Source organism: Lactuca saligna, chromosome 9, assembly GCF_052625555.1.
Source record: "Lactuca saligna cultivar CGN05327 chromosome 9, ASM5262555v1, whole genome shotgun sequence".
Lineage (NCBI taxonomy): Eukaryota > Viridiplantae > Streptophyta > Magnoliopsida > Asterales > Asteraceae > Lactuca > Lactuca saligna.
The window spans coordinates 169,265,169-169,282,361 of NC_136425.1; positions in this window are offsets into that span (position 1 = coordinate 169,265,169).

Genomic DNA, 17,193 nt, shown 5'->3' on the forward strand with positions numbered 1-17,193 from the left:
ATCGGACCAAAGTCCGGAACTAACTGCATCGGACCGAAGTCCGGAACTAACTGGGACCTTGTCCCCTGCATCGGACCGGAGTCCGGAACTAACTGCATCGGACCGAAGTCCGGAACTAACTGCATCGGACCGAAGTCCGGAACTATCTGGGACCTTGTCCCTGCATCGGACCGAAGTCCGGAACTGACTGACTGAACATAGCATAGCATATCAACTAGCATGAACACATATACTGCATACTGCATCGGGCCGTAGCCCGGAACACATAACATATAACGCATAACACATAAATCCTGTCTGAGCCACGAAGGCATCAAACATACCAACTACTACATCGGACCGAAGTCCGGAAACTACTGCTAACTGGACGGGCCGGCATTGTGGCCTTAGACCCGTCCCTACTGAAAGGAAACTCACCTCGTAAGCTGGCTGATGAGTGTGTGGCTTGGGAAGCTAACGGCTGCTGCTCCTGAATCTCCTCGGCTACAAGTCCATAAACACACTCAATCAAATACTAAACACTGCACTTGGGATAAAATGACTCTTTTACCCTTGGTCAAAGTCAACTCTCTTTGGGCTGACTCGCCGAGTTGGGCCACCCAACTCGCCGAGTCCTACTCTCACTTCTCAGTTCTACACGCTGCTACTCGTCGAGTGTGGCATCGAGTCGACGAGTACCCTCTTGATCCAAGAACTCAGGCAATCTTCATCCGACTCGCCGATCCGTATGAACAAACTCGACGAGTTGTTCTTGATCCTAAGAAGATTGCCTTGGACTTGCCGAGTTGTATGAACAAACTCGCCGAGTCCCTCCATCACTGAGTCTACTCTCAACTCGCTGAGTCCACTCCCTAACTCACCTCGTCCACTCGACACTGATAAAACTGAAGGACTCGGGAACTCGCGACCCAACTCGCCGAGTCGTTCTTCCTGACTCGCCGAGTTGCCGCCATGCAACTGATTTTTACTCGATTTTGTTTGAATCCAACACATACAATTGATAGATCTGAGTCTAATAAGCTGAATTACCACGTAAAGTTTCCCACTTTACCTGCACAACCTCATGAATAAGGGAAATAAGGCTAAAAGATGCACAAAATGGGTAGATCTATGGTTAATATGCAAGGTAACTCCAAAAAGACAGTAGATATGGGCTCTACAACACCCCATCATTCAGATCCAAAGATATTTCGACTTATTAAGACATTCATGCAAACATAAGGCTTGGAACAAGCATCAACTAGCTCGTAGGAGAGCTCTAATGGAAGTTTAAAGCATATAACAAGAAGGAAACTCCGAAAATACCTCAATTAACTCAGATTTGCCCTTGGATCTTTGCACTACAACTCTTCTCCTTGCTTCTTTCTTCTTCTCCTTCTTCACACCTTCACAAAATGGCACCAAAACACTTATAAGCTCTCAAGGGAGGATTAGGGTTCTCTCACTGTGTTCTCAGGGTGAGGGAGGCGAGAAAGGGGGCTATAAGGTGGTTTAAATAGTGGGCAACCCGGGGATTTAGGGTTTCACCCAGACGGATGGACTCGCCGAGTCCAAGATATGGACTCGCCGAGTCCCCGGCTCACGCGTGCTCGCAGTCGCGACCCTACTCGGCGAGTCAGGCTATGAACTCGCCGAGTCTCTCTTTCAAAACTCACAACAATTACCAATGAATTAACATACCGGGAACGGGTCGTTACAACTTTTGGATCCACAAACCTTTCCTGGAGCCTTTAAGTTTCCTTTTCTTCTTCTTGACTTCAATAATGCAAAACACTCTAAAAAAATGGCTCACAAGCATTAAGGTTTCGAGATCTATGGGTTTTGGTCTTGCAGGATGGATATGAGACCAAGAGAAGGGGAATAAGATCCTTAAATAGCGTACCAAGTCCCAAATTTAGGGTTTTGCAAACCCATACCAACTCACCAAGTCGTTCCACTGACTCGTCGAGTAGGTCACTTAACGTGCGACTTAAGAATCTCCTCCTACTCGTCGAGTTCCTCCCTGGACTCGATGAGTAGACCTCTTGAATTGAGGTTCTTTCTTTCCTTTATTGACCTTCTGAACTCAGGTTGTTACAACTCTCCCCCACTTAAACTAGACTTATTCCTCAAAGTCTGCTTCGGCTCATAACCCAACAACCTTTCACGACATTCCTAATTGTCGCATACCTCACATGATCGGTCCAATCCTTCAAAAATATCATCTTGAGAACAATCCACTCACTACAACCTTCGGGTACAACACTCTTACTCAACCAGTAATCCTTCTGGTACTTCCGAGCACTTACACTTGACCTCCAAGAGGGTTCACCCCCTTTACCCTACGCTGTCACTAGCCATCCTAAGGTAATTCGCCATAAGCAACAAACCTTTCCTATCTCCATCAAGATCAAACCTTCTGCTGAAACTACAATCTCGGCTACTCCTGACCCATCCATCACACCAATACTCACTGAATAATTTCACTTACTATGCTCCAAAGTCAAAAACCCCACCCGTCGTGTAAATCAGATAATCCTTCGAGCAAAAGATTCCTCTCTGCAACGATTAAGACTCATACGAGAGCTACGCAACAGAGTGAAATCAATCACTCTAAGATTATCTAATCCCGCTGTGAGTGACTTAGCATCTTTTGATCAGCTCAGTGCTATACACACTAATTCCCTTATCATCACTCCTGCCTGATATCTTGTTGAATCTCATCCGCCTTCAGGATGAACCGAGACCACCGTGGTCCCAACTGATCTGTCATTTCCTGAAATAACAGTCCCCCACCAGTGGCTGAATGCAAGAACAATCCCTCAGTCACTCTCATCGACTTATGAAGATACTACGACTACCAGAACCCCTCTACCTACCTATCCGCTCTGGCACTAAAAGATCTGGGATCCTCGATCTCCTACCTTGACTCTAAGGTCTCTACCAAGTCCCACATGCTGCTATAAGAACACGGGCCTCGCCCACGGGTCTCACCCAAACTACACTTCGGAGCAGCCTCTCCCACAGGTCTCACCTATCTTGGGCTATGCAGGCCTACTCCTCCTCTAATCTCAACTTTCTATCCTTTCCTGATTCTTATCATGATAATTCAGAGATACGGCCCCCCGCCCACATTTTGCTAACTCAGAGACACGAGCCCTCGCCCACACTCTGCTAACTAAGCTACTAATGAATGCTACAACTTACGCGCAGTCTCACCACACTTCCCTCACCGACTCACTGTTGGGGAATGTTGCGACTATGCCGTAGTCTTAAATCCTACCTAAACCCGTGCCTTGCCGGAATTCTCCAACCTGGTCCCTAACCGAGTCATCAACTAATCGTGGGGACACGAACTCAATGTGGGGAAGTTTCCCAAACTCCCAACTCACATGTTCCTTAATCCAAGCAGCCACTTTAGTTGCTTTTTCCTTACCAAGAATGTGAGCTCATCCCAGTCTTGCACTTACTTTTTCCCTTGGCCACTCGGGTGGCTCTCCCCCACTTTGATTCAGCTAGTTCCTCACAGCTCACATCTTGGAAGAATTTTCTGATTCTCCCCATCATACTTTGGCCACTCTGCTGACAACCTATGCTACCACTGCTAGTGATCTAACCAACCTATTCCCAAATGATACTTCCCTTGAAAACTAGCAAGACACTCCTGAGTCTCACACATGCATGCTACAGTTACTGCATCCTGAGTAACCTGCTCTAAAAGGGAACGAACTCTAACTATGATTCTAATATCTAGGGTATGCAGATGGAATATAACTCTATGACAAGCAAGCCACCAAATTTAGAAATACCTTTACCAATACTGATGCATAACTATAACAAATAACTCATAACATAAGCTAATAGAGAAATGAAAAATACACACCTAACACATCGGGGCTGCTCACGCCTCCTCTGTAACCAACTAGTATGCCCTGCCTCTTGCCGTAGGCGCCTCTTCCCGGCCCTGACGGTCATCGTTGATCCTCAAGGTTGCAGGGGCAAGTGCTATCACCTGTTCTACAGAAAGAAAACTCGAACATTGGGCCTTCTTGTGTCCCCTATGACTGCAATGGAAACATATCAGGTCTGATCCCTAGGTGGTGGTAGCAGTACAATCTTTGCTGACCGATCCGTCCGCACTTGAAGTAGCCTAAATCACCACCACTGCTGCTCCTACACGCATCCTCGTGCGTCCTGCTGCACTTGCCACAACGGCCCAGATCCTGATGACCTCTCGACCTAGAATCCAATGTCTTGGGCCTCTTAACCGAACCCATAGATACCTGAGCTTCTGCTAGCTTCCTCTTCTTTTTTGTCTCTAGATCAATCTCTTTCTTTCTCTCTCTCTCTCTCTCTCTCTCTCTCTCTCTCTCTCTCTTGCTCGAGTGATCATATCTTCTAGCGTCTTGCAGCTGGAACAACTCACAAACTGACCGATATCGCTCCTCAACATCTCGTGGTACCGAGCCTTCTTCATCTCGTCATCCACCACATACTGCGAAACAAGAAGGGCTCTTTCCCTGAACTTGGCGGTGATCTCCGCCACTGTCTCTGTAGTCTGCCGCAAGTCCTGGAACTCTAGTGCTAACTGTTGCACCTTAATCATTGGTGCAAACTCGACCTTGAACCTAGCCGAGAAATCACTCCATGCTATCGCGTCCAACACGGAATCATCCCTAATAGTGTGGCCAACCTCCTCCCACCAATCATGCGCTCTATCCTTTATACGACAGGAGGCGAGTCTCACCTTGTCCCCCACGGGACACCGGCTAGAATGAAAGGCGTTGGCAACATTAGACAACTATCTACTGCTAGCAATGGGTTCCCTAGCCCCATGATAATCTGGAGCTCCACAAACTCTTAAATCTAGAAATTTCAATGTATGTGCTCCCATCATGGTCATTATCTCAGTGCCGAAGGATCCCAACCTCTCATCCAAAATCTACAGTATGCCCTCCTTGACCGTACCAAAGATCACAGGAGTCTGGTCTAGAATGTTGCGCGTAATCTCACCTGATATAAACTCCCTCATCCGCTCCTCGAGCTGCACGGTTCCTGAACCCAAGCCTGATCCCTCTCCGGTGCCTGAGTCTGAGGATGAAAAGCGGTGCTGAAATGGAGACGAGTACCCATCTCGTCGTGGAACCGCTTCCAGAATCTGGACGTGAATCGAACATCTCGGTCCGACACCACCGATACCGGCACTCCATGACGTGCCACAATCTCCCGCACATAGATATCGGCTAACTTTTCCGTCGATATACTCTCCTGAATCGGAATAAAATAGGCACTCTTCGTCAACCGATCCACTACTACCCATATCGAGTCCACTCCACGTGCGGTCCTGGGGAGTTTGGTGACAAAATCCATGGTGATATCCTCCCATTTCCACACGGGAATGTCTAACGGCTGCATCTTGCCGTGAGGTCTCTGATGCTCCGCTTTGACCTTCCGACAGGTCAAACATCTCTCAACATACCAAGCGACGTCTCGCTTCATGCAGGGCCACCAATAATCAGGTCGAAGATCTCGATACATCTTCGTCGCTCCTGGGTGGATAGAAAATCGAGACTTATGAGCCTCGTCCATCAATACTTGCCGTACCCCACCCCAGTACGGTACCCATATCCTACCATGAAGCGTCAACAAACCCCGACTGTCATAATCAAATGAAGCTACTCGGCCCACTATCCTCTCACACTTCTGCCTCTCCTCCTTGAGGCCCTCCATCTGAGCCTCCTTGATCCGCTCCAACAGTGGAGTGATCACAGTCATCCTCATACACAGATCCCTGATAGGGGCCGCCGACACCTTGCGGCTTAGGGCGTCGGCCACCACGTTGGCCTTCCCTGGATGATAAAGGATCTCACAGTCATAGTCCTTCAGCACGTCCAACCATCTCCTCTGCCTCATGTTCAAACTCGGCTGATCCATAAGACATCGCAAACTCTTGTGATCCGTGTATATAGTACAGCGGACCCCATAAAGGTAATGTCTCCAAATCTTGAGGGCAAATACAACTGCCCCCAGCTCCAAGTCGTGGGTAGGATAATTAGCCTCGTGAGGCTTCAACTGTCTCGAGGCATAAGCTACCACATTGTAACGCCCGGGTTTTCAGGGCTAAGCATTTTTGTCAATGCAATAGTCTAGGTCAACTATTTTAACTCTTTTTGAAGTAATAAATATAAAATATTTGAGTATTATGTGAATTATGTGTGTTTATGTGTTTATTATTTAATTATAAATGTATAATTAATAAAGAATAAAAATGAGCGTCAAAATTAAAGTGTGAGATAATCCCTATATCTCTACATAAAGTTGTAGAATACGTCTCAAGGTTTCCGTACATATAAAGAATGCCGAAATCCGAGCTATAACGAAGAAGTTATGGCCCGCCGAAGTTTTACGGCAAAACCGGCACGGCACCGGGAGACGTAAATAGTGAATTTACGATAGAAGACTTTTTAGCCTTATCAATCTAAACAAAAGTCGTAGAATATGTTAAACTAAGAACATCGATAAAAAGAACGCCCAAATCTGACTTCGTATGAAGAAGTTATGATTTTTCTAAGATTCGGCTTAGCAGTGCACGGCCTGAAACTCGAATTTTAGTTCGAGCGGTTTTTGGCTTACGCAACGTAAATGAGAGTTGAAGATCTCATTAATAGGAAATCAACGGTAAAAAGATAGACAAAAACAGAGTCCGTATGTAGAAGTTATTAATTTTACGCAGACGTTTAACAGTATAATCTCCTTGTACTGTTAAATTTAAGATCGGTCGAGAATTAGCTGATGGTGTCAAAATGAAAGTTGTAGATCTTATTATTACCTACGCGTGGATATAAAGAATGTCAAAAACGGAGGTCGTATGTGAAAGTTACGGATTTTAGAAGTCGGAAGTGTGCTGTGCGAAAATGGGTGATGTGGCACAATCTTGGCCATTGCTTTCTCCCCAAGGCTTGCCACCAGATGGTGACATGTGGCACCAAGTTCAGCCACATTTCACCCTATAAATACCACCTCTCCCACCCTCATTTTCTTCACACCTTTCCCATTCTTTCTTCTCTTTACTCTCTCTCTCTCTCTAGAACCTCTCTCTAGCCTCGAAATCCCCCGAAAAGCCTAGGGAACCTCCCTAGCACGAGGCGGAAGCCCCGGAGTGCTCGAAGGCTCCGAGAAGAAGAGCTTTTCGGCTCGGGAACGCTGCTCCAAGCAAAGCCCGGTTTTCTATAAAACCCGCTGTAAGTGAGCTACGCCTACGCTATTTTTAATATAGCTTTTATTTAATTATAGTAACGTTATTAGGAACTTATAATAAATACTTGGGCTATTATTATGGGTTATATAAGTATTTTTTTGACGCTTATATAATAATAATAATAATAGCTAGACTATTAATTAGTCTCGACGAATAATAAACTAAACTCTAGTGGTAATAATACTAGGTTTCGTCGAAGAAAATTCTTTTTAAGAAGCGAAGCGCTGTTTGAGTTCGGAATCACCATCTTTTCAGGTGAGTGCATATTTAATTTCAACTTACACATAGATATGAAGTATTTAATATAAATTACGTGCTATTTGTGCATATTATCTGAATACTTGCTATCTATGCTGGATGAACGTTTTATACATGTTTTCAAAGATTTAAACTGTATATGTATTTTATATCTACAAAATGTGTTGGGTAAAACATGGGTAGATCTAATAGTTGCTGTGTGACAAAATAAAATAATGAGAGGCCTCGTTATAGATGTTATTGATGATCCAGTCATCTAGCGGAGTATAGATGACGACCACGGACTATTCTAGACAGTCCAGTGGAACACTAGCAGGCTCGCAACCTGTAGGTGTTTATTTGAACTGTGTGTTTATTTGAACTGTGTGCTCACCAGATGTACTCCATCCCCCACATGGTTGCCTATTAGGACATTTATTGCTGAGGAATCCCCTTAGTAGCAGTATCCGTCCCGATGATGATCCTTAGGCTAGGTCCCTTATGATAGGTGTTTAGGGACGTAAAGTGAGGATAACGGGAACGGGTAATCGGGTTATTGTTGATTGATGAAATTAATAAACTATTTATTGTGGGTTGAAAACCCTATGTGCTCACCAGGCTCCCAAGCCTGACCCACTCAGTTTTATGTATTACAGGTAGTGGCGCTTGAGCATATATATGATGTTTGGACGAGGGATTACGGATATAGGCCTGTAGATATGAAATAATGTAGTAAGGCTTGTATTGTACTGTTTATGCTTTTGATCTGTACGAACATGACATCCCGAGTCTTTTAATGAAATACATTTCTATGGAAATGCTTTTGATAAATCTTTATCATATTATTGTTTTGGGACAAATTCCGCAACACTTTTATTTAAAATGTTACTCTGATTTTTAAACAAAGCATAAACAAACCGGTCTTTTCTGGCCGTGATTTTGGGGATGTCACAGTTGGTATCAGAGCATTAGTTTAAGCGAACTAGGAATTTGTAGGGTTTCTAGACTTAAACATAGAATGCTAAGCGATGATTGTGAGGTGTGAGCACTAGTTTATTTTAGGAATTGTGCCTAGAATGCTTTTATGTGCTAAATGCTTTATGCATGATATGTTGTTATTTTGTTCGGATCTATGGTCTGTTGCCAACCGGATCTGGAAACCTTATGTGTTTAGGATTCTAAACGTACGACTACGCTATTAGAACTAGCATGTAAACGTTTCGGAGTGATAAGGACGATTTAAAACGTCTCTCCTAAATAAAGATCTGAATTCGCCTTATTCGGTGTATAGATCAAGATGGTAAGGACCCGTAGCGGAAACGTGAATGCAAATGGGAACCGAAACCAACCCCCCGTGATCGAGCAAATACCAGTTGTGGAAGCCACTACCGGACCAATAACGATGGCCGGAGTGCAAGCGATGATCTAGGCAATGTTGGATCGTCAAATGGAGGAAACCAGGCGTTTGCTCCAGCAAAATCGAGAGGAAGCAACTATTCAAATCGAACAGCCCGAGTTGAACGAAGGGCAGACTGAGGAAGGAGACTACAGTGGAACCGTTGGTCAAGCCAACCCACCAATAGTTCAACAAAACAACCAAGGTGACGAAGTCGAGAGGAATGGATGCAAGTACAAGGATTTTCTGACTTGCAAGCCATCAACTTTCACGGGAAAAGAGGATCCAATCGGGGTCATGGATTGGATCTCGGAGATGGAGTTAGCTTTCATGACGTGCGGTTGCAGAGGAAAGCTACAAACCACATTTGCAGTACGTCAGTTTCGAGGAGGCGCTGTACGTTGGTGGAATACCTTGGGGAAGACTTTAAGTCCCAACAAGCCCCTGCAACTGACATGGGCAGAATTTCTGGTGCAATTCAAAAGAAAATACTGCTCGGCTCAAAACCTGCTAGAGTTAGAGAACCAGTTTCTAACCCTGAAGAAGGGAAGCATGTCAATCGATGAATACACGAACAACTTCACAGAAAAGATGGAGTTTGCCTTGCGTCTTGTTCTGGATGAGCTGACGAAAATTGATAAGTACGCAAAGGGACTTCCATGGGAATACGCGGTGCCAGTACGTCAGGCACCTACTTTGGAGGCAGCTATCTGGGCTGCCAAGTCTGTGGAGGACATGATTAAGGGAAGAGCTGCCAGCAAAATCGAGGTTGGCGAGAAGAGGAAATTTGAAGGGTCTGCTAAACCCAACAAAAAGAAGAGCAAGTTCGGTTCAAAAAAATTCGGGGGAGGAAACAAATTTAAATGGTGCGAGAAGTGCAAGAAGAAGCACTCGGGAAAATGTGGCGATGAAGTAACCTGCTACAAGTGTGGGAAAACAGGGCACTATGCCAATGAGTGCACCACCAACAAGAAGGTGTGCTACGAGTGTCGTGAAGAAGGGCATATTGCTAAGGATTGCCCAAGGAAGAAAGATGCGGGAAGGCCCAACATACCACCAAAGCCAAAGGCGAGAGCCTTTCAGATGACGCTCGAGGCTGCGAAGGAGGCAGCAGACGTCGCTTCAGGTACCTTTCTTGTAAATGGTTTGCCTGCAAATATACTATTTGATTCCGGAGCCAATTACTCCTTTGTGTCGCATAAATTTAGTGCGAAATTAGCATTACCTGTAGAAAAACTAGATAATGCCCTGATTGTAGAAGTTGCCAGTGGCAAATTCGTACCTGTTAGTAATCATATTAGGAACATCGTCATTGACCTAAACGGAAACGAATTCCATGAGGAACTATTACCCATAGAGTTAAACGGTTTCGACATCGTTTTGGGTATGGATTGGCTTAGCGCCAACGATGCCGAGATATTATGCCGAAAGAAGATAGTTAGGATAAACCCACCCGGAAAGGAATCATTTATGGTGTACGGGGACAAACACAGAGTAAATTCTGGAATCATCTCCCTGATGAAAGCCAGGAAATGTTTGTCCAAAGGATGTGCATCATACTTGGCATTCGTAATCGATGCTAAGAAGGAAAAGAAAGAGGTGCAGAATATACCGGTTGTGTGCGATTATCCGAAAGTCTTTCCCGAAGATCTTCCCGGATTACCACCTGATAGGCAAGTAGAGTTTCGTATAGACTTATTACCAGGAACAACACCGATAGCAAAGGCACCTTACCGATTAGCACCGACGGAGATGAAGGAGCTCATGACGCAACTTCAGGAGCTGTTGGACAGCGGTTTCATTCGACCTAGTTCATCATCCTGGGGAGCTCCGGTGTTATTCGTAAAGAAGAAGGACGGAAGCATGAGGATGTGCATAGACTACCGAGAGCTGAATAAGGCAACGGTGAAGAACAAGTATCCATTGCCAAGGATTGATGATCTATTCGATCAACTGCAAGGTTCGAGCTACTTCTCAAAGATCGATCTTAGGTCAGGATATCATCAGCTGAAGGTGAGAGAGCAGGATATTGAGAAGACTGCATTCAGAACAAGATATGGACACTACGAGTTCTTGGTTATGTCATTCGGACTAACCAATGCTCCTGCAGCATTCATGGATTTGATGAATAGGGTTTGTAAACCATTCCTCAATAAATCTGTGATAGTGTTCATCGACGACATTCTCATTTACTCGAAAAGCCAGGAGGAGCATGGCAAGCATCTACGAGAAGTGTTGGAGGTGTTAAAGAAGGAGAAGCTTTCTGCAAAGTTCTCCAAATGCGACTTTTGGATACGGGAAGTCCAATTCTTGGGTCATGTTGTTAACCAGGAAGGAATAATGGTTGACCCCGCCAAGATCGAGGCTGTAATGAAGTGGGAACGTCCGAAGAATCCCACGGAGATTCGAAGCTTTCTAGGATTAGCCGGATATTACCGACGATTTATCCAAGGCTTTTCTTCGATAGCTGCTCCATTAACAGCTTTGACCCATAAAGGAGCTACGTATACATGGAGTGAGAAACACGATGAGGCGTTCGAGAAGCTAAAGAAGAAGTTATGTGAAGCACCAATACTTTCTCTACCCGATGGAGTCGAAGATTTCGCAGTTTATAGTGATGCATCTGGAGTCGGGTTAGGTTGTGTTCTGACCCAAAGAGAAAAGGTGATAGCATACGCATCTCGACAATTGAAAGAGCACGAAAAGAACTACCCCACTCATGATCTGGAGTTGGCAGCGGTAGTATTCGCCTTAAAGATATGGAGGCATTACCTCTACGGCACGAAGTGCAAGCTCTTCACTGATCATAAGAGTCTCCAATATCTCTTTAATCAGAAGGAGTTGAACATGAGGCAACGACGCTGGCTAGAACTTCTCAAGGACTACGACTGTGAGATACTTTACCACCCAGGTAAAGCAAATATTGTTGCTGATGCTCTCAGTCGGAAAGTCAATCTTGAAAGAAAAAGGCCAAGAGCGTTAAGAATTGAAGTCGTCTCGACGATTGTGGAAAGTATCAGGAAAGCTCAAGAAGAAGCCTTAGAAAAGAATGACCGAAAGGAAGAACGTTTGGGAAAAACGTTAGTGTTCGGTACGAACAGTCGAGGACCGAAGGTATTCCAAGATCGAATTTGGGTACCTAAGACGGGAGGAATAAGAGATCTTCTAATGGAAGAAGCACACAAGACCATGTACTCGATTCATCCCGGTAGCACTAAAATGTATAGGGACCTAAAGCCCTACTACTGGTGGCCGACGATGAAGCTCGATGTTGCGAAGTATGTGGCTGAGTGTGTAACATGCGCGAGGGTTAAGGCACAACATCAGAAACCGTATGGGAGTTTAGAACCTTTACCTGTACCCATGGGTAAATGGGAAGACATCACCATGGATTTTGTGACTAAACTGCGCAGAACGAAGAACGGACACGACATGATTTGGGTAGTCGTGGATCGTTTCACCAAGAGTGCACACTTCATAGCAGCCAACGAGAAGTGGTCTATGGATAAGCTCGCAAATGCTTACGTGAAGGAAATTGTAAGACTTCACGGTGTCCCTCTTACGATTGTATCAGATCGTGATAGTCGTTTCACGTCGAGGTTTTGGAGGAGTCTACAAGAGGAGTTGGGTACAAAGTTGTGTTTGAGTACTGCTTACCATCCGCAAACTGATGGTCAGAGCGAAAGAACGATTCAGACGTTGGAAGATATGCTGAGAGCATGTACCCTTGAATTCCAAGGGAATTGGGACGAACACTTACCTCGAGTAGAATTTTCCTACAACAATAGTTTTCACTCGAGCATCAAGATGGCACCTTATCAAGCCTTGTATGGACAGAAGTGTCGTACGCCGTCTTGTTGGCTTGAAGCCGGAGAGAAGCAGTTTATGGGCCCTGAGATAGTCCATGAGACTGCTGAGAAATTGAAGGTGATTCGGGAAAGAATGTTAGCAGCTCAGGATCGTCAGAAGAGCTATGCTGACAAGAAAAGACGACCGATAACCTTCGAAGTTGGGGTTCCGTTTTACTTAAAGTCTCACCGTGGAAGGGACTTATACGATTTGGGAAACGAGGAAAGTTGAGTCCAAGGTTTATTGGACCGTTCAAAGTTCTTCAGAAGATTGGGAACCAAGCTTACAAGCTGGAATTGCCCAAAGAACTCAATGGTATTCATAACACCTTCCATGTGTGTAATTTGAGGAAATTCATGGGAGATGTTCCCGACATAATTCCAATCTCGGAATTAAGGATGGATGAGAATAAAAGGCTGATCGAAGAGCCTGAGACAATTATTGACCGTAAGACTAAGAAGTTACGACGCAAGATGGTCAACTTGGTGCTAGTCCGATGGAAACATTCGAATGGGCCGAATCTCACTTGGGAAATAGAGGATGACATGATGAGTCGCTATCCGCATCTGTTTGCTGATGCATGATTCCGGGACGGAATCATCCTAAGGGGGAGAGAATTGTAACGCCCGGGTTTTCAGGGCTAAGCATTTTTGTCAATGTAATAGTCTAGGTCAACTATTGTAACTCTTTTTGAAGTAATAAATATAAAATATTTGAGTATTATGTGAATTATGTGTGTTTATGTGTTTATTATTTAATTATAAATGTATAATTAATAAAGAATAAAAATGAGCGTCAAAATTAAAGTGTGAGATAATCCCGATATCTCTACATAAAGTTGTAGAATACATCTCAAGGTTTCCGTACATATAAAGAATGCCGAAATCCGAGCTATAACGAAGAACTTATGGCCCGCCGAAGTTTTACGGCAAAACCGGCACGGCACCGGGAGACGTAAATAGTGAATTTACGATAGAAGACTTTTTAGCCTTATCAATCTAAACAAAAGTCGTAGAATATGTTAAACTAAGAACATCGATAAAAAGAACGCCCAAATCTGACTTCGTATGAAGAAGTTATGATTTTTCTAAGATTCGGCTTAGCAGTGCACGGCCTGAAACTCGAATTTTAGTTCGAGCGGTTTTTGGCTTACGCAACGTAAATGAGAGTTGAAGATCTCATTAATAGGAAATCAACGGTAAAAAGACAGACAAAAACAGAGTCCGTATGTAGAAGTTATTAATTTTACGCAGACGTTTAACAGTATAATCTCCTTGTACTGTTAAATTTAAGATCGGTCGAGAATTAGCTGACGGTGTCAAAATGAAAGTTTTAGATCTTATTATTACCTACGTGTGGATATAAAGAACGTCAAAAACGGAGGTCATATGTGAAAGTTACGGATTTTAGAAGTCGGAAGTGTGCTGTGCGAAAATGGGTGATGTGGCACAATCTTGGCCATTGCTTTCTCCCCAAGGCTTGCCACCAGATGGTGACATGTGGCACCAAGTTCAGCCACATTTCACCCTATAAATACCACCTCTCCCACCCTCATTTTCTTCACACCTTTCCCATTCTTTCTTCTCTTTACTCTCTCTCTCTCTAGAACCTCTCTCTAGCCCCGAAATCCCCCGAAAAGCCTAGGGAACCTCCCTAGCACGAGGCGGAAGCCCCGGAGTGCTCGAAGGCTCCGAGAAGAAGAGCTTTTCGGCTCAGGAACGCTGCTCCAAGCAAAGCCCGGTTTTCTATAAAACCCGTTGTAAGTGAGCTACGCCTACGCTATTTTTAATATAACTTTTATTTAATTATAGTAACGTTATTAGGAACTTATAATAAATACTTGGGCTATTATTATGGGTTATATAAGTATTTTTTTGATGCTTATATAATAATAATAATAATAGCTAGACTATTAATTAGTCTCGACGAATAATAAACTAAACTCTAGTGGTAATAATACTAGGTTTCGTCGAAGAAAATTCTTTTTAAGAAGCGAAGCGCTGTCTGAGTTCGGAATCACCACCTTTTCAGGTGAGTGCATATTTACTTTCAACTTACACATAGATATGAAGTATTTAATATAAATTACGTGCTATTTGTGCATATTATCTGAATACTTGCTATCTATGCTGGATGAACGTTTTATACATGTTTTCAAAGATTTAAACTGTATATGTATTTTATATCTACAAAATGTGTTGGGTAAAACATGGGTAGATGTAATAGTTGCTGTGTGACAAAATAAAATAATGAGAGGCCTCGTTATAGATGTTATTGATGATCCAGTCATCTAGCGGAGTATAGATGACGACCACGGACTATTCTAGACAGTCCAGTGGAACACTAGCAGGCTCGCAACCTGTATGTGTTTATTTGAACTGTGTGTTTATTTGAACTGTGTGCTCACCAGATGTACTCCATCCCCCACATGGTTGCCTATTAGGACATTTATTGCTGAGGAATCCCCTTAGTAGCAGTGTCCGTCCCGATGATGATCCTTAGGCTAGGTCCCTTATGATAGGTGTTTAGGGACGTAAAGTGAGGATAACGGGAACGGGTAATCGGGTTATTGTTGATTGATGAAATTAATAAACTATTTATTGTGGGTTGAAAACCCTATGTGCTCACCAGACTCCCAAGCCTGACCCACTCAGTTTTATGTATTACAGGTAGTGGCGCTTGAGCATATATATGATGTTTGGACGAGGGATTACGGATATAGGCCTGTAGATATGAAATAATGTAGTAAGGCTTGTATTGTACTGTTTATGCTTTTGATCTGTACGAACATGACATCCCGAGTCTTTTAATGAAATACATTTCTATGGAAATGCTTTTGATAAATCTTTATCATATTATTGTTTTGGGACAAATTCCGCAACACTTTTATTTAAAATGTTACTCTGATTTTTAAACAAAGCATAAACAAACCGGTCTTTTCTGGCCGTGATTTTGGGGATGTCACACACATGGCCTCGCTGCATCAATACTGCTCCCATACCTGTGATCGAAGCATCACAATAGACTACGAAATCCTCTACTCCCTCTGGCAAGGTAAGGATCGGAGCCTCGCACAATCTCTGCCTGAGAGTCTCGAACTCTGCCTGCTGCTCAGGCCCCTAACGAAAAACCACCGACTTCTTGGTTAGTCGGGTGAGCGGCACTGCTATCTTGGAGAAGTCCTGAATAAATCTCCGATAATACCCTGCCAACCCTAGGAAGCTCCGAATCTCAGATGGAGACCTCGGGACCTCCCACTGCATCACGGCCTCAATCTTGGCCGGATCTACCAAAATACCCTTCTGGTTGACGAGATGCCCAAGAAACTACAAAACCGGCGCAACCCTGCTGAACATAGCGCCTCGCCCTTGCGGCGGAACAAAAGGTCGGTCCTCACTGGGGCCTCTCGCCCGAAATCACTATCTCTCCCCCACTGGGAGTGCGAACCCTCACTAGCTGAAGCTCACAATCAATCACCGCCCCATTGGGGCTTAGCCAATCCATGCCCACAATAACTTTATTCCCTCGCAGGGGAATAGGAACCAGGTCCACTGAAAACTGCTCATCAAATATCTTAAGGGAACACCCTCTATGTACTCTGCCGACCCTCACGGTCCTATCATCTGCTATCTCAACCTCTAATAGACAATCTAGCTCCCCTGGAGCTCTGCTAAATCTCTTGCTAAGCGTAAGCGATACAAATGATCGGGTGGCCCCTGAATCGAATAATACCAAAGCAGGGATGCCGTTCACCGAGAACGACCCTAAATAAAACGTATCATCAAGTAATATTCAAACGATATATTAAAAGTTAAAAGAATGAAGGAATTATACATACCCGTCACCACATCAGGAGTCGCTCGCGCCTCCTCTGCTGTCATCTGAAATGCCCCGCTCTTCGCCATTGGCGCATCAACTCGGCCCTGCCGGCCATCCGTAATCCTCAAGGTGGCAGGGGCAGGTGCAAACACCTTCCCTGCTGCAGCTAAACTGGGTCACTGGGACTTTTTATGTCCCCTCTGATTGCACTGAAAGCAAATCAGATCTGATGTTGTAACCGTAGTAGCAGGGGCCGTACAATCCCTACTCAAATGCCCAGTCCGACCGCACTTGTAGCAGCCGGAACTCCCTGCCTTGCACGCCCCCTCGTGCAATCTCCCACACTTGCCACACCGACCGTGGCTCTGCTGACCCCTGGACCTGTGATCTAAAACCTTGGGCTTTTTGCCCATACTGCCTGAACCCGAAACCGCCTCCGGTTTCCTCTTCTTCTCCATCTCGAGATCAATCTCCCTCTCCCTGGCTCTAGCAATCATATCGTCCAGCGTTTTACAACTGGACCGGCTCACAAACATACGAATGTCACTCCGCAACATCTCATGATAACGGGCCTTCTTCATCTACTCATCGGCTGCGTACTGTGGAACAAGAAGAGCCCTCTCCCTGAACTTGGCGGTGATCTCCGCCACTGTCT